Source organism: Lagenorhynchus albirostris, chromosome 4 (assembly GCF_949774975.1).
Source record: "Lagenorhynchus albirostris chromosome 4, mLagAlb1.1, whole genome shotgun sequence".
In the NCBI taxonomy this organism is placed as follows: domain Eukaryota; kingdom Metazoa; phylum Chordata; class Mammalia; order Artiodactyla; family Delphinidae; genus Lagenorhynchus; species Lagenorhynchus albirostris.
In genome coordinates this window covers 71,822,450-71,848,888 of record NC_083098.1, presented here as the reverse complement: position 1 = coordinate 71,848,888, position 26,439 = coordinate 71,822,450, and positions in this window count along the sequence as shown.

Below are 26,439 nucleotides of genomic sequence, written 5' to 3'. Positions count from 1 at the left end.
CACTGGATTGCCAGGGAAGTCCCTAGAAAACAACTTTTTAAACTTTGATCCCTAATATTTTTTTCTTTGGTTTACAAAGTCTAAATAACTATATGGGGGATATTTCTGTTGTCGTAGATAATTAGGTAAAGATGAAAGAGATTGTTTTGTTAATTGGTATCCCATGTTCCATCATATCTTCTAGGGTCCTGGAGTAAAGTAAATTAAAGTGCATTAAGACGGAAGTTACTATACCCCTTCCATAAACTTAGAGCAAACTGCTCATGCAAATTACTATTCTTAAAAAAATGTCGTGGCTGGAAGAATTATTGTAATAGCTAACATTGACATAATGCTTACTATGTGCTAGAGACTACTTAAACAATTAATATAGAGTAACTTATTTATGCCTCAACAATTTTCTGTGATAGATGCTGTTAATTATTGCCAATTTATAGACAGAGATAGCAAAGTTAAGTAATATGATCAAGGATCCCAACAGCATGTGTATTAGTCAGTGTTCTTCAGAGAAACAGAATCAATAGGATATATGTATAAAGAGATTTATTGTAAGGAGTTGCCTCACGTGATTATGGAGGCTGAAAAGTCTCAAGATCTTCAGTTGGCAAGCTGGAGACTCAGAGGAACTAGTGGTGTTAAGTTCCAGTCTGAAGGCTGGCAGGCCCAAGACCAAGGAGGAGCTTATGTTTCAGTTCAAGTCCATAGTCTGGAAAAAAACACTATCCCAGTTTGAAGAACATCAGGCAGGAGATGTTACTGTTACTCATGGGAGGGCCAGCCTTTTTGTCTATTCAGGCCTTCAACTGATTGAATGAGGCCCACCACAGTAGGGAGAGCAATCTGCTTTACTTGGTCTACTGATTCTAATGGCAATTTCATGCAAAAACACCTTCACAGACACACCCAGTATAATGTTTGACCAAATATCTGGGTATCCCATGGCCCAGTCAGGTTGACACATAAAATTAACCATCATAGCATGTAAGTGACTGAGCCAGGATTTGGGTCCAGGCAGTTTGGCTCCAGAGCACATACCTTTGGCCTTTACTTTTAACCTCTCTAAGGCCTTAGAGAGCCTTTCTGTCACCTACTCAACATGAAAGTCAAGCAATGCCCCTGTTCAGACTTTAACAAAGATTTTATAATTTTCAAAATGACAAATATCTAACCTCTTCCAACAAACAACATGTCATGATGCTAGGGGGATCTTACAAAGAGTGAGAGTTTGCTACTAGAATATTTGACCTTATTCCTAGGACATATTATTTTGTCCTTTAATATTTCAAATTGACCAAAACTAGATCCTTGGTTGCCTCGTACCAAACCTCAAACATTCTAGATTGGATGTTTCATAAACCACAAAAGGAAAAACAGACATTCTTTACTTTTCTTTCCTAGATCCTTATGCACAGAGAACTGTAACCGTGCCACAGGTCTGAGGGCTGGGACTTCCTGCCTGATCCTGCTCTTCTAGAAGTAAAATACTGCATGAAAGAGGCAAAGACCCTACTCACCTACTTTACAGTGAGGGATGCAGTCAATACAGAAGTAAGTAAACATAATAGTATATAATTGAATGTGGGTTAGAGATAAAAGTTCTGTGACACCAGTTGAACTGGGAAGAGGAAGAGAGATGGAAGATGTGAGTGAGGTGACTATTAACATAAGAGAATCAGAGAAGGCCTCTCTGGAGCAGGTGACATTTGAGCAGAGATTTGAATGAAAAAAGGGAGTGAGGCACGAGACCATCTGTGGAAAGAACCTTCTACATGACAACTGTGTAAGTCAAAGCCTGAGTCGGAGTATGCTTTGAGTGCTTAAGGAATAGCATGCTTGGAGTGAAGTGAGCAAGGTACAGAGAGGAAGGTAATGAAACCAGAGGGGCAGCCAGGGCCAGGTGATGTATGGTCTTTTGGTTAATGGAAAAGACTTTGGATTTTGTGATGGGAAGACATTGGAGGGTTTTGAGTAGGAGAATAACATGATATGGCTCACACTTTAAGGGATCCCTATGGCTGCTCTAAGAGAATAGTTACTTGGGAGCAAATGTGGAAGCAGGGAGACTAATTATGAAGCTATTGCAGCGATGGCTTGGGCAGGGTGGGTAGCAGTGGAGGTGGTGAGAATTATTTGGATTTGGGTTATATTTTGAAGATAGCATGAGGAGTCTTGTTGATGGATTCTCTGTGTGGTGAATATTAGACCATTGTACAAAGATCTTAAAACTTAGCAGATTCGTGTGCAAAAGAGTGGGTTGGACTGAGTGGTATCTAAGGTCTATTTCTCCAACACAGTGATTTTAATCACATTTATTACATGCTCCCTGAGATATAACAGCACTCAACTATTTTATCAGCTGCAGTTAACCTTTATTCTTTCCGTATCTAAGGCTCAGAATATCTTCTTTGATCCAGGGTGATTTTTAATAGCAACATTATTAGTCCACCAAAACAGAAGCTGGTGAAAGAAAATGAATGAATGTTCATTGTATTCATGAAAATGGCAAGAAAATGTACAAAAGATTACAAAAAAAGTTTTGAGGGTGTGTATCTTTTAATTAAATATGGGAGAAAGAAACTCATGAAGACAAAAAACATATAATATGAAAATGTCCCTCAGGGAAGGACCAAAGAAAGGATTATTTCATTTAGCAGCATCTGCAAAAAATTGCCTGGCTTTATATCAGAAAAAAGTCCCGATAATCCAGTTTTAACGTGCTTGCTCCATATATTATGCATGACATTTGCAGGCTGCCAAATTTCTAATTGAGCTGGTGATTAGAAGACAATGCAGCACCTCCTTTTCTCTTTCTTACTTTCTTGGAATCAGCATTGCCTCAGCTCTCCTTCTTCTGAATGTCTCGTGAAAGTCAGAAACAAAGAAAGCAATGAGAGAGAGACATGCATCAAAGAGTGGATTTGGTTAAAGAGAAATACCTAGCGGGAGTGTGCAACAGCTAAGACAGGAAGAGGTGGCAGAGGGGAGAAAGGGAACAAGAAGGGTCAGGAAAGAGTGGTTTTACCTGCAGTGTGTGAAGGTCGCAAAAGTGTCAGATATCAACAGTACCTGGGTTAATTGCCCCTGACACCAAATGAAATAAGCTCTGTTCGATTTGCAGGCAGCTCTGAAGAGAGATGGCTCATTTTCGACCTGCATGTGTATATCATGTTACTTAATTGGCCTATTGAAGCATGAGGGCTGCAGTGAGGCAGCAGTGGGGTTGGGGGGGAGGATGCGTGGTGTGTGTGTGTGTGTGTGTGTGTGTGTGTGAGAGAGAGAGAGAGAGAGAGAGAGAAAGAGAGTGTGTGTGTGTTAGAAGTGATAATTTATTATGATTGCTTTTCATGCTCACCATAATAGACCACTTCTGAGCAATCAGGTTGTGTTCCTGCAGGACTTGGGGTGGCACAGGTAGGCATTATTTAATTCATCTGTGAGAAAGTGAGCAACAGAGGGAGATAAAGTGGGTATTAATCAGAACTGTATGAGATTTGAGATGGCTGCATTTAAATCAATTCAAGAAATCGTCTGGGAAATCAACTCCCTGTTTTCAGCCGGCTTACACATTTTATTCTGGTGGGGGGATATTAGAAGCTTTTTTCAATCACATCTTCCCAGTTTGGTTCATCCTAATAAACTCCAGAAAATTCATAAGTCAGGATGAATTTGCTCTGACTGGAATTCCATTCCACAGTCTCTGAATACTGATGACCAGTAAGTGTTGCTGGGATGTTATCTGTTAGCCCAAGGCACTTCTGAGCTTGTTCTAGGTGCTAGCAAGGATTTCTCAGTACCTCCTGAGTCACAGGATATGGTTATGCCAGTTTGGGAGCTATGATCTAGTCAGTACAGGTGACAGAGCAAATCTGAAACGGGATAAAATGAAGAACCAGGAATGAAATGCCACTGTATCTTGTTCTGAGCTTAATGTGCAGTATGGAAGCAGATTAAGGAACATTTCCCTTGACTTTTGATTATGGACTACAAGAGATACTCTCACTGGCCTTGAAAGAATGTTTTGAAGAGGAACCCTGTTAGTTTGGAACGTACCAAAATTGAAGAATAAGAAGATAAATACTGTCCATCAGTCCTTAGCCTTTGACCACAGCAGTGGCACCCATACCTGAGCTCGCTTAGTTCCGTCCACATGTGGACCCCAGGTTTGAGAAGCCCTGCGTTAAAACTTAACTTCTGCCACTTTAGGTTCTCCCCACTTGGAAATACTCAGTTGTAAGGGGGCACCCAGATAATCCAGAATGTGCTTACATTGTTTTTGAAAGATCATTGAGGGACTTCCCTGGTGGCACAGTGGTTAAGAATCCACCTGCCAATTCAGGGGACATGGGTTCAATCCCTGGTATGGGAAGATCCCACATGCTGTGGAGCAACTAAGCCCGGGCGCCACAACTACTGAGCCTGCGCTCTAAAGCGTGTGAGCCACAACTACTGAGCCTGCATGCCACAACTGCTGAAGCCTGTGCGTCTAGAACCCATGCTCCACAACAAGAGAAGCCACCGCAATGAGAAGCCCTTGCACCGCAATGAAGAGTAGTCCCCGGTCGCCGCAACTAGAGAAAGCCTGCGTGCAGCAAAGAAGACCCAACACGCCCAAAAATAAATAAATAAATAAGTTAATTAATTAAAAAAAAGATCATTGACATTGAAATGAAAACATGCACTGCATAATCATAATACCTGAAGATTTCCCAAAAACATATCCATGGATTCCGAGGAGTCCTTGAGAAGAGGCACTTGGTTGTAGGATTCTTCAAAAATAAATCCTGGGGCATGTAAGCTATTCTTTGGGCATTATTCTGTAGGATCTCTGGTAGGCAAATGTATTCTTTAGGGTCACCTGGGTGCTGTGAGTTGATGTTCCAATGCACTTAATGCATGCCCTCCCAGGGTCCCCATCTTTCCACCGTCTTTTGTTCCAAGGGACCGAGAACAACTAATGGGCCATCTCATATGACCTAATATATATAAAAAATAGTTTGCTCAGGGTTAGTGAAAGGGCTGATAATTTCTAAGATAAATTTACAGGATTCAAAGATTTTGAAACATGGTTTCAAATTAATAAAAATAAAAAGATTCATATGAGACAAAACATTTGTTTATCTGATATGAAAAGATTCTAATCAAGGGACTGGTGATAAAGCCTAAATTACAGTGTTTGGTTGCTAAATCCTGCATCCATACCAGAATTGCAAAGCACCTCTTCCCAATTGGTTGATCTTTTCAAATTGTCTCTTTTGGCATGTATGTTGTTTACAGACCTCAATAAAAATGGTTAACGTATATTGGCCAGTATATATTTTTGTACATGTGTTTATTTTGAAAACACACATTGTTTTCCCAATGCAACATCTTGGGCCATACATAAATCAAAGTTGCTTAGTATGTTATTGACTCAGTGGGCTACTGGGGATTTTAATGGACCTCTAAGCCCTGTTGGGTTCATCTTTCTGTGTTTAAAAAAGAAAAAAGAGAGAGGGAGTAAGAAAGAAAGATCTTACTCTTCATCTTATCTGGGAGAGGAGAGTAGAAAGGAACCAGAGACAAAGGCCTAAATTCACCTTTTGAGAAACGCAAGCAACAGAAAATATAAGACATAGCTCCAGATTTTGCAGAATAAATGGCTCTGTTGTGTAAAGGTTAGGGAAAGAGAAAGAAATGGTTTTCTCAGAGTTGCTTGCACACGTCTGCCCTCCTTGGCCTTCTTTCTCTGGGAATTCTGATGCTTTGTCCCATTTGGAGATGCCAATGCCATTCTGGGTACACATTGAGGTAGAATTAGTTCCATTCCCTGTACAGTGGCCCTGGTCTCAGCTAGGCAGGCCAGATTCAGAGCCAGGGGAAGGAGGCAGAACATACTTGGGGATAAAAGTGGGAAGCACAGGAAGGAGAGGTCTGTCAGTGGCCAGGAGCATCAACCAGAAACCTGTTTGACAAAAATAAAGCAGGAAAGCTGGAGCTGATTTTCTTCCTTTAGGCGTTATTGCTTCCCACCAAATCCTGAGCTGTCAGTGTCTCTTCTGAGTGTGCTTCCATTCCCTTCCAGATAGCATGTCCATTTCCAAGACAGGCCTTTGCATTACTACTTTTCATGTGTTCCTGGTTGATGAATAGTATTAAAAACAATAACAATGCTTTTAGATATATCATGAAAGTAGGATACTAACAATCGGTAGGCTTCATTAGTTGAGCTCGTGTTTTCATAATATCCATGAATAACTGAGCTCAGAGTGAAACTCTTTTTTATTCTACCCAGAGCTCTGATGTGGAGATGTAAAGTACCTTCTATACTCAGTACTGCATGTTAAAAAAATTCTGTTGCTTCTCTTAAATCTACATCTTTTGCAAAGAAATCTGAACTCTTTCTTTTTCTTCTTATTCTGGAAGATGAAGATAGAACACAGTCCTTGTGATCCATCACATATGATCAACTCCTATTTTATCCACCTGTGATATATCACTTTGTGGATTCACTGGCAAAGTGGGAATAGCAAGAGGGGAAAGCCGCGGGGGCGGGGTGGGGATTGTGGTGTGATGAATTGGGCGATTGGGATTGACATGTATACACTGATGTGTATAAAATTGATGACTAATAAGAACCTGCTGTATAAAAAATAAAATAAAATAAAATTCAAAAATTAAACAAAACCACTAATACTAAACTTTCTTTGAGTTATTTGTATGGAAAAAAGAAAGAAAAATTGCCCTTCATTTGCCATAGGGGTGTTGCCAGTCTACATTCTCTGTACCATTTATGATATATATTCAAGAAAAATGCAAACTGACTTTAATATTAATTGAAGAAAAATTATAAACAAGAACATAAATTCTATGCAAACACTGAAAATCATTCTAGAAGTATGTATATAAATTGTAGATTTTCCAAGGTTGGTATTACCTGAACCATGATTACTCTTCATTGGAGCTGTAAAGCATATGAAGACACAGAAATATGTATATTTTAAAATTGATTATTTCATGTTTTTTCCTTGATGACCTAAAGAGAGTCCATATTGATAGGCTAGAAGTGCACATTTTAGCAGTAGTTAATAAAGTCTGTTGCACCTACAGACACTTTGCCTACAGGATTATTGACCCCATTTACTCCCAATGTGTTTCTCCAATTCAATTCAATTAGGAATATTTAGGAAAATGATTCAAAGTGAAGAGCTAATAAAAAATCTCTTCACGTGCTGAATTATAGGGACAGTGAGACAAGATGTGTTTTTATTAAATGAAAGATTATCTAGACGAGACTTCCCATGATTTTATAGGATCAGAATTCTAGTTGGTGTTTAATTTTGTGACTTTACGAAAGATCACTTGGCCTTATCACCTCGTCATTCCTATCCTCAAATACTTGCAATAGCTCCCTATTGCCTGGAATAGGTTGAAACTCTCACTGGTAATCTGACGTCTCTCTGACTTACCTATCATACTCCTTTTTTAAATTTAATTTTTATTTTATATTGGAGTATAGTTGATTTACAATGCTGTTTGTTTTAGGTGTATAACAAAGTAATTCAGTTATGCATATACATAAATCCATTCTTTTTCAGATTCTTTTTCCATATAGGTTATTACAGAATATTGAGTAGAGTTCCCTACGCTATACAGCAGGTCCTTGTTTATTATTTTATATATAGTAGTATGTATATGTTAATCCCAAACTCCTAATTTATCCCTGCCCCCCATGTTTCCCCTTTGGTAACCATAAGTTTGTCTTTGAAGTCTGTGAGTCTGTTTCTGTTTTGTAAATAAGTTCATTTGTATCATTTGTTTAGATTCCTCATATAAGTGATATCATATGATATTTGTCTTTCTCTGTCTGGCTTACCTCACTTAGTATGTTAATACTAATTCCACCCATATTGCTGCAAATTCCTTCTTGTGCTTGGCATCATAACCTCAAGGAACACTCAGCATTTGCTAAGCTTACCATTCACGTTCCTCTCTTGGACTGTTTTTTTTTTTTTAATCTTCATGTTTTCCCTTCAGCCTTAGAACCCGCTTTTACTCCATTTTCTATGCTGAAATCCTACTTTAGGACCCAACTCAAGTGTATCACAAAAAAATATGATTCACTTCTCTACTTGGAATGAATTTTTTTCTTTCCTTCACTCTTTTAGCACACTGGTTCTTGATCATGGCTATACATTAGGATCTACTGGAGGATTAAAAAAAAATACTGATGCTTGAGTCAAACCTCCTTACCTACATTTCTGTGCACCAAATTCTCACTTTAAATCTGAACAATGACCCGAAATTACATTTTACTCTTTACCCAATCCTTTCTAGACAGGATTGGGTAGTATCTCCTTTCAAGGGCAACATGAAGGTACCTGCTGATATATCAAAGTGAGTTTGGATGTGAGTGAATGGGGGCAGCTCATTCCCTTGGGTCAAGTGGTTGTATGGTCAGGGCATTCAAGGTGGCTGTTCTCTTGCTGTCTGTACATCCCCTGCATGACCAGTGTCTGCCTCCCCTGTACCCTACTCACATGATTGACCTTTCTACATACTTGCCCCAGGCCTCAGCTAGTGATTGTTCTTATCCAGGGAGCAGTGAGGGGCGTGCCCCTCAGCTGGTATCCCTGGTAACCAATGAGCCAACCTGACAAAACTCCCCCCATAACTGGTAACCTCCCCTTGCCCCTGGGACTGAAGACTGCTGCCAGGTCCTGCCTGCTGTCTGCCACACGCGGTGGGGTGTCACTCCAGGACCTTGCTTCAGACATGTAAGGTCCCCCTATTCATTAAACCATTGATGTCTCTGTTGCTGACTCCGGGATATTTCTTTGGTCTTGAAGCTGGGCAAGTACAGGTCTTGTAGGCCTGTGGGGTACAGCTCAATAGTGGAGGTGAGAGAAATCTTTGATGCAGCTGCCCCTACCTGCCACTGCTGTACCAGTCAGGTGAACGTGCTTATGTCATGATCTGTGAGGTACATGAAACTATGGGTAGACATATATGACATGTTTGTGGAAAATCAAGCCTGAGCAATCCTGCTGCAGAGCCTATGCAGATTAGTTGGAAATCTCTTGCTACAGTGGTTCTGTGGTTCACTAACTGTAACTCATAAGTTTACAATTATTTTATTGTTTGGTAACACTTTTTTTTTACACTGCAATAAACCCTTTTGTGTTTTCTTACTCATGTACAGGCAGTGAACCACACAGTTCTACCACATTCCCCTAGTTGAGTCACTCTCCACAGCTCCTGATGGGTACTTCACGTTTCTTTTATCCTCATACTTTCATTACTCCCTCCCTACTCCTCACTCTTAGCTGATGGCCTTGCTCCCTACTTCCCCAAGAAAGTATAAGGGATCAAGAAAGGACATGCTCATTCTCTCTTACCAATCCACTGAATCTCTGCTGTAGACTCTGTTTCCCTTCCTGTGGCACAGTCCAGCTCAGGTCATACTCCCAGTCATGTAGCTGATCCTGCCTTACCTCTTTTCAAGGATTTACTTCTGCCATTTGCCCTCCTCTCTTCTTCTTGATTATGATTTTCTCTACTGGGTCATCTGCCATCCTAAAAAATAAGTTCTCCCATGACCCTTCATTTTCTCCATTAACCTTTTGTGGCAGCCTTAGAATGTGCTGGCAGAAGTCCTACTAAAGGGAATGTTCTTGACTGAGGGCCCCAACTGCTGAGCTTTGGAATCTATTCTACCTTTGCAGTGAGTCAGTGCTTCCTGTAGACTGCTCCCCGCCAATGACTGAGTTTGGCAGGGATGCTAATACAGATCCCTTCCTGGTAGACACAGGACTCCTTTGCTGGCCACTTCTGGCTCAAGAACTGATGGCTTTGTTGAACTTTTGGTGGACTGCATGGCTACCTAGGAGCCTTTCGCTCAACTCTCTCTTCTCTCTCCTTCATTCAGTGTCAGACTTGCATTGTTGTCTGACAGCTCTCCCCACCAGCTCTAGCTCCCTCTCTGTCTCCTTTCACATAGGCATTACCCCTAATAAAATCTTTACATGTTTAATCCAGGCTTGGAGTATAAGTTGTGAAGGACCTAGGCAAACACACTTCCTCAATTTCTCTAAGTTCTAAAGTGGAGGGGCAAGCTGGCACAGGTGGGTACCAGCCTATAGAAAGAAAGAAATAGGCAATCATGGGAATTGGAGAAGGTGTGCAAGATATGTGATCCCATATGCTGTGCATAACAGAACTCTGATTTCTTTCCTCTTTCCCAGTTAGACTCCTTAGCTTTGCCCCATCAGACTATTCCCAGATCATATATTCACCTGCTCATACCTTCGAGGAGTTTCCCATCACATGTAGAACAAAATTCAAAGTCCTCCTAGTGGCCTGTAAGCCAATGTGGAAAGGCCTCTCTGGCTTCATGTCCTGTAACCCTCCTCATCCTTCTTCTCCAGCAGCCTTCATACCTGTGCTGTCCCTCAAACACACCAAGCTTGCTCCCACACTCAGGTCCTTATACCTGCTCTTCCTGCTGCCTGGAACTTTTGTCCCAGCTTTTCCCATGGCTCATTCCCTCACGTCATCTTTCAGATCCTCTCTTTAGTGAGGCTTTTCCTGATTATCCTATTGATAATTGGAGCCACTTTTATCCTCTTTCCCTTTATCCTGCTTTATTTTCTTCTAAGCATGTGTATCCCCAACATTATATTATATATCTGTTTTTACAATTTTCTGTCTCTAATTACAATATTAGTGCAGTGGGAACTGGGACTTTGTCTTTTCCATTGCTGTTTCCTCAGTAACCAGAAAAATGTCTGGCACACAGAAAGCATTCAGTATTTATTGAGTGAATTAATTCTGGAATATGAAGCATACATGCCAGGGGACTAGAGATAGGAGGCAAGGAAATAGTATGGATTGTTTATCAGGATCTGTCTCCAGATAGCTTTTTTTTTTCTTTTCCCTTTTTTTTATATTATAAAGACATCTACTCACCACAGACAGAAGAAAGTTCCACTATACCAGTCATATAGTGCTAACAGGATGCTAAAGGGTCAATTCCCCCCAGTTCTTCGTTAAACAGCTTTGTGTGTCACTAGCCTCCTGGTTGCAAAGGTTGCAAATTTACTTTGAGTAACTGTGTAGGAGCTGGGGCTGGGTACTGAGTGGACCTGGCAATTCTGTTCTTGGGTCTTGGTTGGCTTCTTCTGGTCTGGCTTTTTGTATTGTGTCAGTGACGCAAACCAGATGTCTTTGGATGCCCAGAGGTTCTATGGAAAGAGACAGAGGCAACAGGCTCAGCCCAAGCTTTTTAAGGCAGCCCTTCTATGTTTGGCTGGAATGTGAGGAACACAGCTTTCTGCTGGGTAATGAGAAGAAAACATTCTAATAAAGACTCACATTTGCAACATCTGTATCATTTGGGTAATTTTAGATGGCTAAAACCCACATCTCAGAATGAAGAGAGCTCCTATCATCTTACAAATGATTGCTGCGATGTCTCAAAGCACCCACCACAGTAACTAATAGACTGTAAGGGCTAAGAAGAAACAGGGCCTTTATTGAGCTCAGGATACAGCATACCTTTAGGGCAAATTGACACAGAGGAAAACAGTATAATGTTCTCTCTCTTAGAATAGCCTAAAAAGGTCTTTTCTTTTTTTTAGAGCTTTAGTAGTGCATTAAGGATTTTAATATTTCTATTAACCTTTTCTTATCCAGATATCTATGCTTAACTAATCCCTACCACTTTTTAAAAGAAAAATAACATCATTCAAAAAAATTTACATGGATAAAAATTGAATTTTAAAGATACTGACCAAACCCCATTGTTATGAGACCTTTTTCTAAAGATAGCACTTAACAGAAATGATAGCACTTTTACTTAGAGTATTTTTGGGTGGAATCATGAGGGAGATTAGAAGCTGTTAATTGTATTGCAATTAACAATGAAATTGGAGGCCTGTAAAGGATACTTCCTCTGCTTTTCTACCTCTCACAGCATTTCCCATTATGCTCCCAGCAAGTGCTTAATAGACTTATCTTGAAAAAAAGGCATGACTATAAATGTAGATAATAGTGGCAAGACAGGAAATGTAACTCTGATTTCATAACATGTGGATCCACTTTTATCCAACAAATTTTATTCTCTTTTAAATATCAAAACAAAAAACCCTCCAATGGAAAGCAAAATGATGGAGTACTCACTTTAGAATGTGTGAACTTCAGAACAATCTAAATGGGCTCTTTGTCAAGCTGACTCCTCTTTGTATGGCTCTGTGCAGTAAACAGAACACTTTGGCATACATTATCTGATTTGATCCTCAAAATAATCTCTTCTGAGTTGAATCCCAAAAGCCTTCTCAGAGCCAGAAAATGTTTCAAAGTATTTCATTGCCACCCAGAGACTGATACTACTCCAATGAACATGAAGATGAAATATTCTTTGAGAAGGAGCTATTTGGTCATCATGACTTTTCTGCCAAGTATCAGTCTAGAGTGTTCTTTTTGCTAAGGCTAATATGTAGCTATATTAGCCTTAATATACCACACTGTGTTATGTTAACCAGGGTAGGATAAGTTATGCTGTGGTAACAAACAACCCCCATATCCCAGTGGCTTACCAGAAGAAAGGTTTGCTTCTTGCTTACAAAGATGACTGCAAATCCAGGTGACTCTCTGGGGTAACTCAGTGGTCCAGGATGATGAATGCTCACTATCCTGTGACTGTACCCTTGGGAACATGTACCTGCTTGGTTATTGCAGCAGGGAGGGACTGTGCTGGGAAGTTCATACAATTAAATGTTTTGTCCAGGAAGTGACACATATCATTTCTGCTTACTTGGGCATGGAAGTAGCATCTTCCTACGTGCCAGGAAGGAGAGGAAAATCAGATGTGGGTGACACTTAGGAATTCCTACTACGTAAGGTTTTTCTTTTATCAATCAATGAGGAAGTGTCAAGTGCGCAGCTTTAACTTGGAGTAGACTTAGCTAAATGTATCAAGGTCTGTGGGTTTTTTCCACTAAATATGTTAAAATTGTTACTCTAAAATGGCAGAGACAACTCCTTTTTAGAACAACTGTGTTGGGTCCCAAAGTTTCTCTGCTGTCAGGCTATGGTGGTTTCAATATGATGCCAAAACCACCCAGTAAGTTCAGTGAATTCAGTGGGGAAAGAAAATTGGCCTGGCAGTTTTGATAGTGTGTAGAATAAATAACTGGTTGATTGTCTGCAATATTCATTTTCTAGTGCATCAGTGAACAATGTGATAAATGCCTTTTGCCTGGCCTTTTCTTTGTGCAGTTTTGGAGAGCCTAGAAAACATAGAAGCAAGAAAGACTGAGGGTCACAGATTAGACCCTCATGGGTTATGACTTTGTCCTTGGTACCAAATTGTTGTCTCTTGCAAATGTGATTTCGGCCTTCTGCATGTTTGTTGATCTTACACCAGCTAATACATTTGGTTTAACAAATCATTGATCACTAAATGAGAGTGTGTGGCCCTACCTAAAAGAAAACTCTGTTGCGATTGCCTTAGTCCAAAACACAGTGATGGGGTTTTAAATCTGGTGCTTATCATGAGATTTGTGTAAGAATCACCTGAATAACTTGTAAAATTCAAATTCCAAGCCTCCACCCTCAAAAATTTAGAATCGCTAAGAAATCATATTTTTAACAAGAGTCTCAGCTGATTCTCATACTTGCTAACCTACAGGCCATGTTTTGAGAAACACTGAAGTAAGTAAAAGAACCTAGATTAGCTAGGAAATGGTCAGAGTCTTTTTGTGAATTCTAAGCAGCCCTCAAAAATATCTGTATTGTCATGTAATTTGTTCAATATCCTATACAAAGGGCTTGGAAAACAGTCTGCATAGTAAGAGCACAATAGGCTTTCCAAGATTTGACTGCTGGAGACTGCTGTAAAATTTCTAAATAATCTGTACAACAGTTTTAGGCATTTCTTCTAGTTAATATTGAGGGCTTTCCACCCACTCCATTTACTGGTGCCCTTTAGGATTGTAGAAAAGAACAGTTGGCCCTCAATGAGGACAATGAAAAGCAAGTTGAATGAATCCCAAAATGGCATATTTTACTTGAAAAACATGCATTATGCTCTTTTCCAAGTAAACTGCACAGAAAAATGTAAATGAAGCATAAAGCTCTTATGAATTAGGCCCTAAGCGTTTTTCTTTTTAGCATATCAACTGCCACTAAGGATGTGATAGGAATGCATTTTCTACTATTTTTCAAACTGTAATTACGTTTCCCTAGTAAAACTCAAAATACTTGATATGGTCCTGTTGCAACTGTACCAGACAGGTAATAATTGGAAAATTTAACACAGAGCTTTATCTCTTAAATGCTAAAAGGTAGGGCTACTCAGAGCATACAGAAGAGTTGGCATTAAATATAAAATGTGTGAACCTGGTGTTTCTCTATGATGTTAATTTTGCATCTGGAAATGTGTTCCAAAGCTGTAGCACCCTTTTAAATATGTAAGAATACAAGACAATTCCTTTCCCAACCTTCATCTAAAAGAACCTATAATCTTCATCTACTATTCAATAGTTCTATTTTTTCACATTTACTGCATTTCAGGTTGGAATGTAATGCATATAAGTCTCAGAGCAGTAATTTAACTTATTTAGGAAGCAGTGGAATAAAATGAAGCAAAAAAGAGGACAATTCTCTGAAGAGCACTGTTCAATTGTGTATCTAAAGACCATCAGAAATGGGCACACAATAAAGCTCATATAGAGGATTTAAAAGATTTGAGCAATGGTCTTCCCATCTATCACCACAGTAGGCTTTGTTAGCCAACATTTTTTTATTACTGTCTTTTTGAAAATTTAGCAATTCTAAGACTTACACTACATTAAAGATGCGTGAACTTACACAGGTAATGAAAGTCTCCTTAAGCCCTCTATATGAATTGATAATACTTTTTTGCAGACAGTGCAAATTAAATAGTTTCCACATGGACACATCATATGCAATTTCTATGGGAAAACCATAGAGTCGCAAATTTAGGACAAAGCCCATCATTGTATGAAATATGATCTTACATTTTAAGATGCTTAGAAAAGCAAAATCTCTGAAATAATTTCTGATAAGATTTCTCATGAAATCTTCAAACTGACTTTGCATTTTCAGTTGGGAAACTCTGATTTTTTTCTAGTGCATGTGAAACCACATTCTGCAGCCCTTTGACAATTGCTCATCTGTACTTGAATTTTTTATGGGTTTCGCCCAGAACTGATGCAACTTGTTTTTGTGTCTGTCAAAAGAGATATTAATTTATTTCCATGCTACTTTTCATATCTCATGACTACGCACATTTGATTTCAAGGAACTTGCTGCAGTACAACTTTGTCACCCTGAATTAAACTTATGATTTCTGAAAGTGTTTATCAACTTTGGATGCATAAAAACCAAACTAAGTATAACTAAAAGCAGTATAACTTTAATCCTCCAACTAGAAGTTGCATTCAGTATTCTCCAGTAGGTCAGACTGGAAATCACCTCATTCAGTGGAAATATATAGCTTTTGACAGCTGGGGAAGCAACAGAGTGAAAGGATCAATAGCTCAGACTTTGGAATCAGACAAGTTTCAAATTTATGTTCTAACATTTACCAGTAGTCCTGACCTTAAGTTTGTGCTCTTTGAGCTCAGTTTTGCTCATGTGTAAAATGGGTAAGATAGTATTTATAATACTTAGGATGAACTAACTGCTGTGTCAGACTCCCAAATTTATAATGGTTCAAATACAATAGAAATTTGATTTTTATTCACTAATGGTACTTGGTAATGACCAAGGAGCCTCTCCTCCATTTAGTTATTCAGAGACCCAGGCTGACAGAAGTTTTACCATCTCCAGTATGCAGGTTCCATGGTTAATTTAGAGCAAATGTTTCTCAAATGTTTTTTCATTTTTTCCCCCTTAAGGAGAAAAATTAAATTAATTAAACCCAATTAATTAAAATTAAGTAACTTAATCAAATTTAAATTCTCTCTAATGAGAGAAATTAAAATTAAGAAATAAGATTTTATCAGGCAGGTTGAGCTTTGAAGAGCCACCAGCTATTTTAATATCTAAGATTTTTTTTGCTCCCTCAAGCAAATATTTCCACTTTTTGGGACCAATATTACTCCCATTGAGAATGCATGTGTTAGAAGTACCTCCATTCTAGCATGCTAGAAGGGGAAAGGAGAATGTAGGAACAAACCTGGGAGATCTTAATGGATCAGGCCTGGAAGTGTCACACATCATTTCCATTTATAGTCCACTGGCTAGAACTCAGTCACATGGTCACTCCTAACCACAGGGACACTGGGAAATGTAATCTAGCTATATGTCCAGGAAAAAGAAAAGCAGATATTTGGTGAATAAACTAGTGTTCTTTTCTATTATTTTATTTGCTTTGTATGAATTGTTGTGAAGATTTAATTAATGCTTAATAGAGTTAAAGTGCTTAATGTCATGTCTAGTACATCGTAAGTATTTAAGGTTTTTTGAATCCCATTAGGAAAAGAGAAAAAATTAAGAAATAAATCATCTTTCCATCATTTAATCTATTGGAGAATAAAAGAAATCTTAAGAGTTGGAAGGTACCTTAGAAACCATGTAGACCAACCTCCTATGAATGGATTTTTGCTTTAATGCTTAAAGAAAAAAAGGAGGCAGTACATTTCCTTATTGTATCTTGAGCTACCTGAAAATTTTTATTCCAGGCAAAAATTTATATCCTCCAACTGTCCCATCCTATGCATTAGTATTTGCTTTGCCCTCTGAAGTTTTTACTCATTAGTTCATTGAACAGATGGATCATTGAGAGCAGCTGATAGTGTGCTGGGTTCTGGATATTCAAAATCAAATGTATGCTCCTTGCCTTTAAAGATTTGAAACATTCTACCATTCAAAAAGTAGGGACTTCTTAGCCCTTATTTTTTCCGCAGACCCTAGCATAGTGCAGGAACAGTCAGTAGTTTTAGAATAAGTGGCTATGATAGTGGAGACAGAAGGGAAACAGGTGGTGCCAGTATAGTGAACTGAGTGGTATTAGGAATCAATGACTGGTCTCTGATAAAGTGGTCGGGAAGGGCGCCCAACCCAGCTGTGGAATGTAGTGAGGAGGAGGTGACATCTGAGCTGCGTACTGAAGGATGTGAGAATTTAACATGTTAAAGAATGGGGGAAGATCCACCAGAGAGCAGACAGCAGAAGCAAGAAGAACTACAATCCTGCAGCCTGTGGAACAGAAACCACATTCACAGAAAGACAGACAAGATGAAAAGGCAGAGGGTTATGTACCAGATGAAGGAACAAGATAAAACCCCAGAAAAACAACTAAATGAAGTGGAGATAGACAACCTTCCAGAAAAAGAATTCAGAATAATGATAGTGAAGATGATACAGGACCTCAGAAATAGAATGGAGGCAAAGATCGAGAAGATGCAAGAAATGTTTAACAAAGATCTAGAAGAATTAAAGAACAAACAGAGATGAACAATACAATAATTGAAATGAAAAAGATACTAGAAGGAATTAATAGCAGAACAACTGAGACAGAAGAATGGATAAGTGACCTGGAAGACAGAATGGTGGAATTCACTGCTGCGGAACAGAATAAAGAAAAAAGAATGAAAAGAAATGAAGAAAGCCTAAGAGACCTCTGGGGCAAATTACACGCAACAACATTCACATTATAAGGGTCCCAGAAGGAGAAGAGAAAGAGAAAGGACCTGAGAAAATATTTGAAGAGATTATAGTTGAAAACTTTGTTAACATGGGAAAGGAAATAGTCACCCAAGTCCAGGAAACGCAGAGAGTCCCATACAGGATAAACCCAAGGAGAACAACGCCGAGACACATAGTAATCAAATTGGCAAAAATTAAAGACAAAGAAAAATTATTGAAAGCAGCAAGGGAAAAACAGCAAATAACATACAAGGGAACTCTCATAAGGTTAACAGCTGATTTCTCAGCAGAAACTCTACAAGCCAGAAGGGAGTGGCATGATATACTTAAAGTGATGAAAGGGAAGAACCTACAACCAAGATTACTCTACCCGGCAAGGATCTCATTCAGATTCGATGGAGAAATCAAAAGCTTTACAGACAAGCCAAAGCTAAGAGAATTCAGCACCACCAAACCAGCTCTACAACAAATGCTAAAGGAACTTCTCTAAGTGGGAAACACAAGAGAAGAAAAGGACCTACAAAAACCAACCCAAAACAATTAAGAAAATGGTAATAGGAACATACATATTGATAATTACCTTAAACGTGAATGGATTAAATGCTCCAGCCAGAAGACACACACTGGCTGAATGGATACAAAAACAAGATCCATATATATGCTGTCTACAAGAGACCCATTTCATACCTAGGGACACAGACAGACTGAAAGTGAGGGAATGGAAAAAGATATTCCATGCAAATGGAGATCAAAAGAAAGGTGGAGTAGTAATACTCGTATCAGATGAAATATACTTTAAAGAATGTTATAAGACACAAGGAAGGACACTACATAACGATCGAGGGATCAATCCAAGAAGAAGATATAACAATTATAAATATATACGCACCCAACATAGGAGCACCTCAATACATAAGGCATCTGCTAACAGCTATAAAAGAGGAAATTGACAGTAACACAGTAATAGTGGGGGACTTTAACACCTCACTTACACCAATGGACAGATCATCCAAACAAAATTATTAAGGAAAAACAGGCTTTAAATGACACAATAGACCAGATAGATTTAATTTATATTTATAGGACATTCCATCCAAAAACAGCAGATTACACTTTCTTCTGAAGTGTGCACAGAAGATTCTCCAGGATAGATCACATCTTGGGTCACAAATCAAGCCTCAGTAAATTTAAGAAAACTGAAATCATATCAAGCATCTTTTCTGACCACAATGCTATGCTATTAGAAATCAATTATAGGGAAAAAAACGTAAAAAACACAACACATGGAGGCTAAACAATACGTTACTAAATAACCAAGAGATCACTGAAGAAATCAAAGAGGAAGTCAAAAAATACCTAGAGACAACTGACGATGAACACATGACAATCCAAAACCTAAGGGATGCAGCAAAAGCAATTCTAAGAGGGAAGTTTGTAGCTATACAAGTCTACCTCAAGAAACAAAAAAAATCTCAAACAATCTAACATTACACCTAAAGGAACTAGAGAAAGAAGAACAAACAAAACCCAAAGTTAGCAGAAGGAAAGAAATCATAAAGATCAGAGTAGAAATAAATGAAATAGAAGCAAAGAAAACAATAGCAAAGAACAGTAAAACTAAAAGCTGGTTCTTTGAGAAGATAAACAAAATTGATAAACCATTAGCCAGACTCATCAAGAAAAAGAGGGAGGGGACTCAAATCAATAAAATTAGTAATGAAAAAGGAGAAGTTAGAACAGACACTGCAGAAATACAAAGCATCCTAAGAGACTACTGTAAGCAACTGTATGCCAGTAAAATGGACAACCTGGAAGAAATGGACAAATTCTTGGAGAGGTTATAACCTTCCAAGACTGAACCAGGAAGAAATAGAAAATATGAACAGACCAATCACAAGCAATGAAATTGAAACTGTGATTAAAAATCTTCCAACAAAGAAAAGTCCAGGACCAGAAGGCTTCACAGGTGAATTCTATCAAACATTTAGAGATGAGCTAACACCCATACTTCTCAAACTCTTCCAAAAAATTGCAGAGGGAGGAATACTTCCAAACTCATTCTATGAGGCCACCATCACCCTGATACAAAAACCTGACAAAGATACTACAAAAAAAGAAAATTACAGACCAATATCACTGATGAATATGATGCAAAAATCCTCAACAGAATACTAACAAACAGAATCCAACAACACATTAAAAGGATCATACACCATGATCAAGTGGGATTTATCCCAGGGATGCAAGGATTCTTCAGTATAATCAAATCAATCAATGTGATACACCGTATTAACAAACTGAAGAATAAAAGCCATATGATCATCTCAATAGATGCAGAAAAAGCTTTTGAACAAAATTCAACACCCATTTATGATAAAAACTACCCAGAAAGTGGGCATAGAGGGAACCTACCTCAACATAATAAAGGCCATATACGACAAACCCACAGCAAACATCATTCTCAATGATGAAAAACTGGAAGCATTTCCTCTAAGATCAGGAAAAAGACAAGGATGTCCACTCTCACCACTACTATTCAACATAGTTTTGGAAGTCTTAGCCACAGCAATCAGAGAAGAAAAGGAAATAAATGGTATCCAAATTGTAAAGAAGAAGTAAAACTGTCATTGTTTGCAGATGACACAATACTACACATAGAGAATCCTAAAGATGCCACCAGAAAACTACTAGAGCTATTGTTAAAGTAGCAGAATACAAAATTAATGCACAGAAATCTCTTGCCTTCCAATGCACTAATGATGAAAAAGCTGAAGGAGAAATTAAGGAAACACGCCCATTTACCATTGTAATAAAAAGAATAAAATACCTAGGAAGAAACCTACCTAGGGAGACAAAAGACCTGTATGCAGAAAACTATAAGACACTGATGAAGAAATTAAAGTTGATACCAACAGATGGAGAGATATACCATGTTCTGGATTGGAAGAATCAATATTGTGTAAATGACTATACTACCCAAAGCAATCTACCGATTTAATGCAATCCCTATCAAATTACCAGTGGCATTTTTTACAGAACTAGAACAAAGCAATCTTAAAATTTGTATGGAGACACAAAAGACCCCGAATAGCCAAAGCAGTCTCGAGGGAAAAAAAATGGAGCTGGAGGAATCAGAGTCCCTGACTTCAGACTATACTACAAAGCTACAGTAATCAAGACAATATGGTACTGGCACAAAAATAGAAATATAGATCAATGGGACAGGATAGAAAGCCCAGAGATAAACCCACGCACCTTTGGTCAACTAATCTATGACAAAGGAGGCAAGGATATACAATGGAGAAAAGACAGCCTCTTCAATAAGTGGTGCTGGGACAAGTGGACAGCTACATGTAAAAGAATGAAATTAGAACACTCCCTAACACCATACACAAAAATAAACTCAGAATGGATTTGAGACCTACATGTGAGACTGGACACTATAAAACTCTTAGAGGAAAACATAGGAAAAACACTCTTTGACATAAATCACAGCAAGATCTTTTTTGACACACCTCCTAGAGTAATGGAAGTAAAAACAAAAATAAACAAATGGGACCTAAAGAAACTTCAAGGCTTTTGCACAGCAAAGGAAACCATAAACAAGACAAAAAGACAACCCTCAGAATGGGAGAAAATATTTGCAAATGAATCAACAGACAAAGGATTAATCTCCAAAATATATTAACAGCTCATGCAATTCAATATTAAAAAAGCAAACAACCCAATCCAAAAATGGGCAGAAGACCTAAATAGACATTTCTCCAAAGAAGGCATACAGATGGCCAAGAAGCACATGAAAAGCTGCTCAACATCACTAATTATTAGAGAAATGCAAATCAAAACTACAATGAGGTATCACCTCACGCCAATCAGAAAGAGCATCATCAGAAAATCTACAAACAACAAATGCTGGAGAGGGAATGGAGAAAAGGGAACCCTCTTGCACTGCTGGTGGGAATGTAAATTGATATAGCCACTATGGAGAACAGTATGGAGGTTCCTTAAAGAACTAAAAATAGAACTACCATATGATCCAGCAATCCCAGTACTGGGCATATACCCAGAGAAAACCATAATTCAATATTCGTTGCAGCACTGTTCACAATAGCCAGGTCATGGAAGCAGCCTAAATGCCCATTGACAGGTGAATGGATAAAGAAGATGTGGCACATATATACAATGGAGTATTACTCAGCTATAAAAAAGAATGAAATTGGGGCATTTGTAGTGACGTGGATGGATCTAGAGAGTGTCATATAGAGTGAAGTAAGTCAGAAAGAGAAAAACAAATATCGTATATTAACACACATATGTGGAACCTAGAAAAATGATACAGATGAAGTGGTTTGCAGGGCAGAAATTGAGACACAAATGTAGAGAACAAACGTATGGACATCAAGGGGGGCAAGTGGCGGGGGTTGTTGTTGGTGGTGGGATGAGCTGGGAGATTGGGATTGACATGTATACACTGATGTGTATAAAATGGACAACTAGTAAGAACCTGCTGTATAAAAAAATTTTAAAAAGAAAAAGAATGGGGGAAGGGGATTTCTAGAGGACAAAATGGCATGTGTGAGGCCTAGAGGTGAGAGGACTTGTCAAAGTATGGTGTAACAGATTGAATAGTGTCCACCAAAAATTCATGTCTGCCAGGAACCTAAGAACATTAACTTTCTTGAAAATAGTTTCTTTGCAGATGTAATTGGGTTAAGTTAAAATGAAGCCTGAATTCACTGACTGATGTCCTAATAAAAAGGCCATGTGAAGATACACAGACAAACATGGAGGGAAGACAGCCATATGAAGACAGAGGCAGAGTTTGGAGTTATGGTGCCATAAGCTAAGGAACTCCAAGGGTTGTTGGGAGTCAAGAAATTAGAAGAGGCAAGGAGGGATCCTTTTCTAGAGCCTTCCGAGAGAGCATGGCCCTGTCGACACCTTGATTTTGGACTTCTGGCCTCCAGAACTGTGAGAGGATAAGTTTCTGTTGGCTCAAGTAGCCTAGTTTGTGATAATTTGTTATGGCAGCCCTAGGAAACTAACACAGGTGGTCTTATCAAAGTACAGTGAATGGAGAGTTGGGAAGAAGGGATTAGCAATCAGTAATGCTATCCTATACAGCCTATGAAGGCATCACTGATATAAATACAGTAGGAACTTTTGAAAACTGATTTACTAGATGAACCAGAACTCTCTATGCCCTTTGTACAGGATGCTTAGTTGGATAATTTTGGTTAGTAGGTTACTCTATAGTTTTCCCAGGTCCTTTTGATCTCAAGAGTTGAGGTGTATGCCTACCAAATCCATTTCTGTCCACTGTACTTTTAATTATGCAATATTATTATAATATATATGTTATGATAAATTATGAGAGTTGTGTCTTTGAAAAATAATTATATGTTTAGGAAAGAATGGAGTATGATTCAAGGGAATTCCCTGGCTGTCCAGTGCTTAGGGCTCGGTGCTTTCACTGCTCAGACCCGGGTTTGATCCCTGGTCAGGGAACTAAGATCCCACAAGCCGTGTGGTGTGGCCAAAAAAAAGTATTGTAATAATCAAGAAGGCTATGTAGTTAGATTGCTTTTCAAGAGTCTTAATGTTCTGTGTGTTAAAGACACCAAAACTACCAATTGTAAAAGAAGCATTTTGGGAATGATTTATACAAAAAGAACTATGAGGAAATTCAGGCAGTGGCTGCTTGGTTATATACCAGAGTTTGACACATTAATGTATACTTGCATGTTTGAAGTTTAAGTAAAATACTTAAGTAGTTTTTTGTATGGTTTTCTGTTGGAAACAACTTTTATACTTAATTTTCCTGATTGCACTGAATGAGAAAGTATCTGTTGTACATTGGTAAAGTGACTGGGTAGGAATGTTAGCAGGTGCTGGTTTCAGGGTTAATGAAAGCTTTCTTTCAATCACAATGAGTAGGGAGCAAATTTCCTTCTCACCTGGCAAGTGGCTGTTTTAGGAAATGGGATTGGGGTTCCTGGTGATGCCCTGCATTCTCAAGCGGGAATGATGTTCACTATGTAGACAATATTATAAGTGGTGTCTTATTTCTCAGCCCTGGGAATCTGTTTAACTCAAGGTCACAATGCCATTACTGATAGAGCCAGAAATGGAAACAGGTTCTTCTTTTACTATATATCATATTCTTTATAATATGCCTCACAAACACAAAGATAATATTATTGCAGACACTTTTTAGTGAAAACAATATTTTATTTTTTTCTTTTCTGCTTTCTCTCTCCTTTTACTTCTTGAGAATATGTTTCAGGTTCTGATCCCTACTTTACATATGATCTTTCAGAACACCACACATTTGCAAGTTGGGATAGTCTTGTATGTATACTTTTTAGCATATTTAAGTTTCAAGTTATATTTTGTTTGGATAAACATTAATATTTAAGTTCCCTGAACATAAATCGATTGATTATTGGGCATGTGGCCTAGAAATAGGGAACAGGTCAAATGGTAGGGGAGTTTAACCTGGGTTTGAACTTTTATCATGAATTCATCAATGAATAATTACAAAGTTATTAATCAGTCAGCAAATATTGTTTAAATGTCTAGCATTTGCCAGGCACTGTGCTAAGTGCTGGCATATGATAAGTATGAAGAAGAAAGACTCCATCACGTTCTGGAGATTCTATATTGGCATGATCTCTGTCTTCTGAGATCAAAACTAAGATTGCCAGGGACAGTAGCTGTAAGCCTTAAAACCCTGCTGGAATATTTAAATGCTACAGGAAGTAGCAATCTCCATGTAAATGCTATCAGGAGGAGAGAGAGTACTAAAATTTAGGCCCCAAGATTTAAGAAGGCACTCTCCATGTTTAAAATGACCAGTTAACTATTCAGGAGCGTACAAAGTACTTGGCATAATACTCGCTTTGAGTTATTGTGATGTGTTGTAAAGAACATAATTTAGAGAAAAAGAAGACAGTTTCCAGTCTTAGCTCTGCCAGTAACAAGCTCTGTGATCTTGGGCAATTCAGTTTGCTTCTTGGGTCCCCATATCTTCCTTGGTACTGATTGGATGAGGTGATGTCTACAGTCTCCTCCTGTTATAAAATTTGCATTTATTGTAGAATTTCAAGGCTGTTTGAAGGACCCAGAGCATCCTTTATAGAAGTTTTGAGCTACTTCATTACCCTCACCACATGGCATGATATTTGAAAGTATAGTTTTTGTCACAGTGACATTATATAATCCAGTCTGCCTTCTTTCACCCCATTAGTGCTCCTGTTGGAGGGAGGAAGCAAGGAGAAGCCAGTATCTGCTTGCTGACTTGAGGAATAGTTGAAGGCATCAGAAATGTTTAGCCTGGACTAGCATAGCCTTGGGAGAAATAAAAGCCAGTGTGAAGTATTTGAACGGGTGTCATCAAATGTTAGGTACTCACTTCATAAAGAAGGAAACATGATTTTTGTCCTCCAGAAAGTCACTTGGTAGAGGAGACAGATGCATGAAAAACACGTGATGAGTCCTAATGCAGAGGCAGGAAGGGCTGGATATTAAAGGACCCTGGTAGAGAAAAAATGGAAGTACAAAGGGAAGAGTATGTTTTAGTGTTTCCCCAGAAAGCAGAATAATAACATGTGGGTAAAAGTTACAGAGGGCCAATTTGGCTCAATATAAGTAAGGGCTTTCTAATAATTAAAGCAGTCTACCAGCAGATGGTGCACCCCCGGAAGGAGAGGAAGACTCTGCTTTGTACTAATCAAAAAGATTCTGGACACATCTATTGGATGCCTGCACCAGGTTGGGGGTTGGGGGGGTCTCTAACTTGCCTTTAGCTCCTCAGACTTTGTGAGACCCCTCTCAACTGTCCAAACAGCTTTCTTTCATTGGAATCATCTTGTAGGAAACCACAGGGCAGATTTTGTGTTATCAAATGAAAACAACAATAGCAACAACAACAGTAGAAAAATGAGATTGTTTTGATGAAAAGGAGAGCCATTATTTCCATCACCATTGCTATCGCCATTAAATAACTCTTAATATCTATGGGTAGAATGTATGACCCCAAACCAGGTTAATGGATATACAGAAAAATCCAAGAAAACCTCATTCCTTAGCAAGTAGTGGACTCCATGACTTCTGAAATGAGGGATGCTGGAATGCAGCTTGTGTAGAAGGTCACTGTGACAAGTTTTACTCCAAAGTGCTAAGCTAAGTTTTCCTTTGAGCTTGTTACTTTTAAGCTGCCTGACTCTCCTGCAAATTCACAAAACAAAAATGTGATCACCGTGGATTATGCTGCCATTGCTGGTAACATGCTGGCAATGGTTGTAACAAGACTTGCCAAGCACACATTGACCCTCTGAGTCACATTGGTTCCTATGGAGATTAACACCATCAACGGTGAGAATAATGGCCCAGAAGTGTGATTGGTGTTAGACAGGGAGGAGAAAAATGACAATATGATCCTCTAGAAATGCAGCAATTGCAATGAAAAAGGAGCATGGGGTGGCGCAGCTCAGGAGAGAAAATGACCTGTAATGGCATCACAACCTACTTCTCCACCTCTTTCTGCAAATGACTGGGGGAAAAGTATGGTTCCTGGCAGATAGGCTACAATCTACTTTTATTTATTTGGCCATTTCCAGCAAGTTCTCTTCTCATTCCAGATAGCTTATCTCTTCAAGGGAGTCTGTCCAAGGTGACCTCACCACAGACCAAATAGTCCTGATGCTGGAACCGCAAGTCTGATTAACATGTCGGGGTTCAGTGGCGGGAAGGACACAGATTACCTAGATATATCTTGAAAGGTTT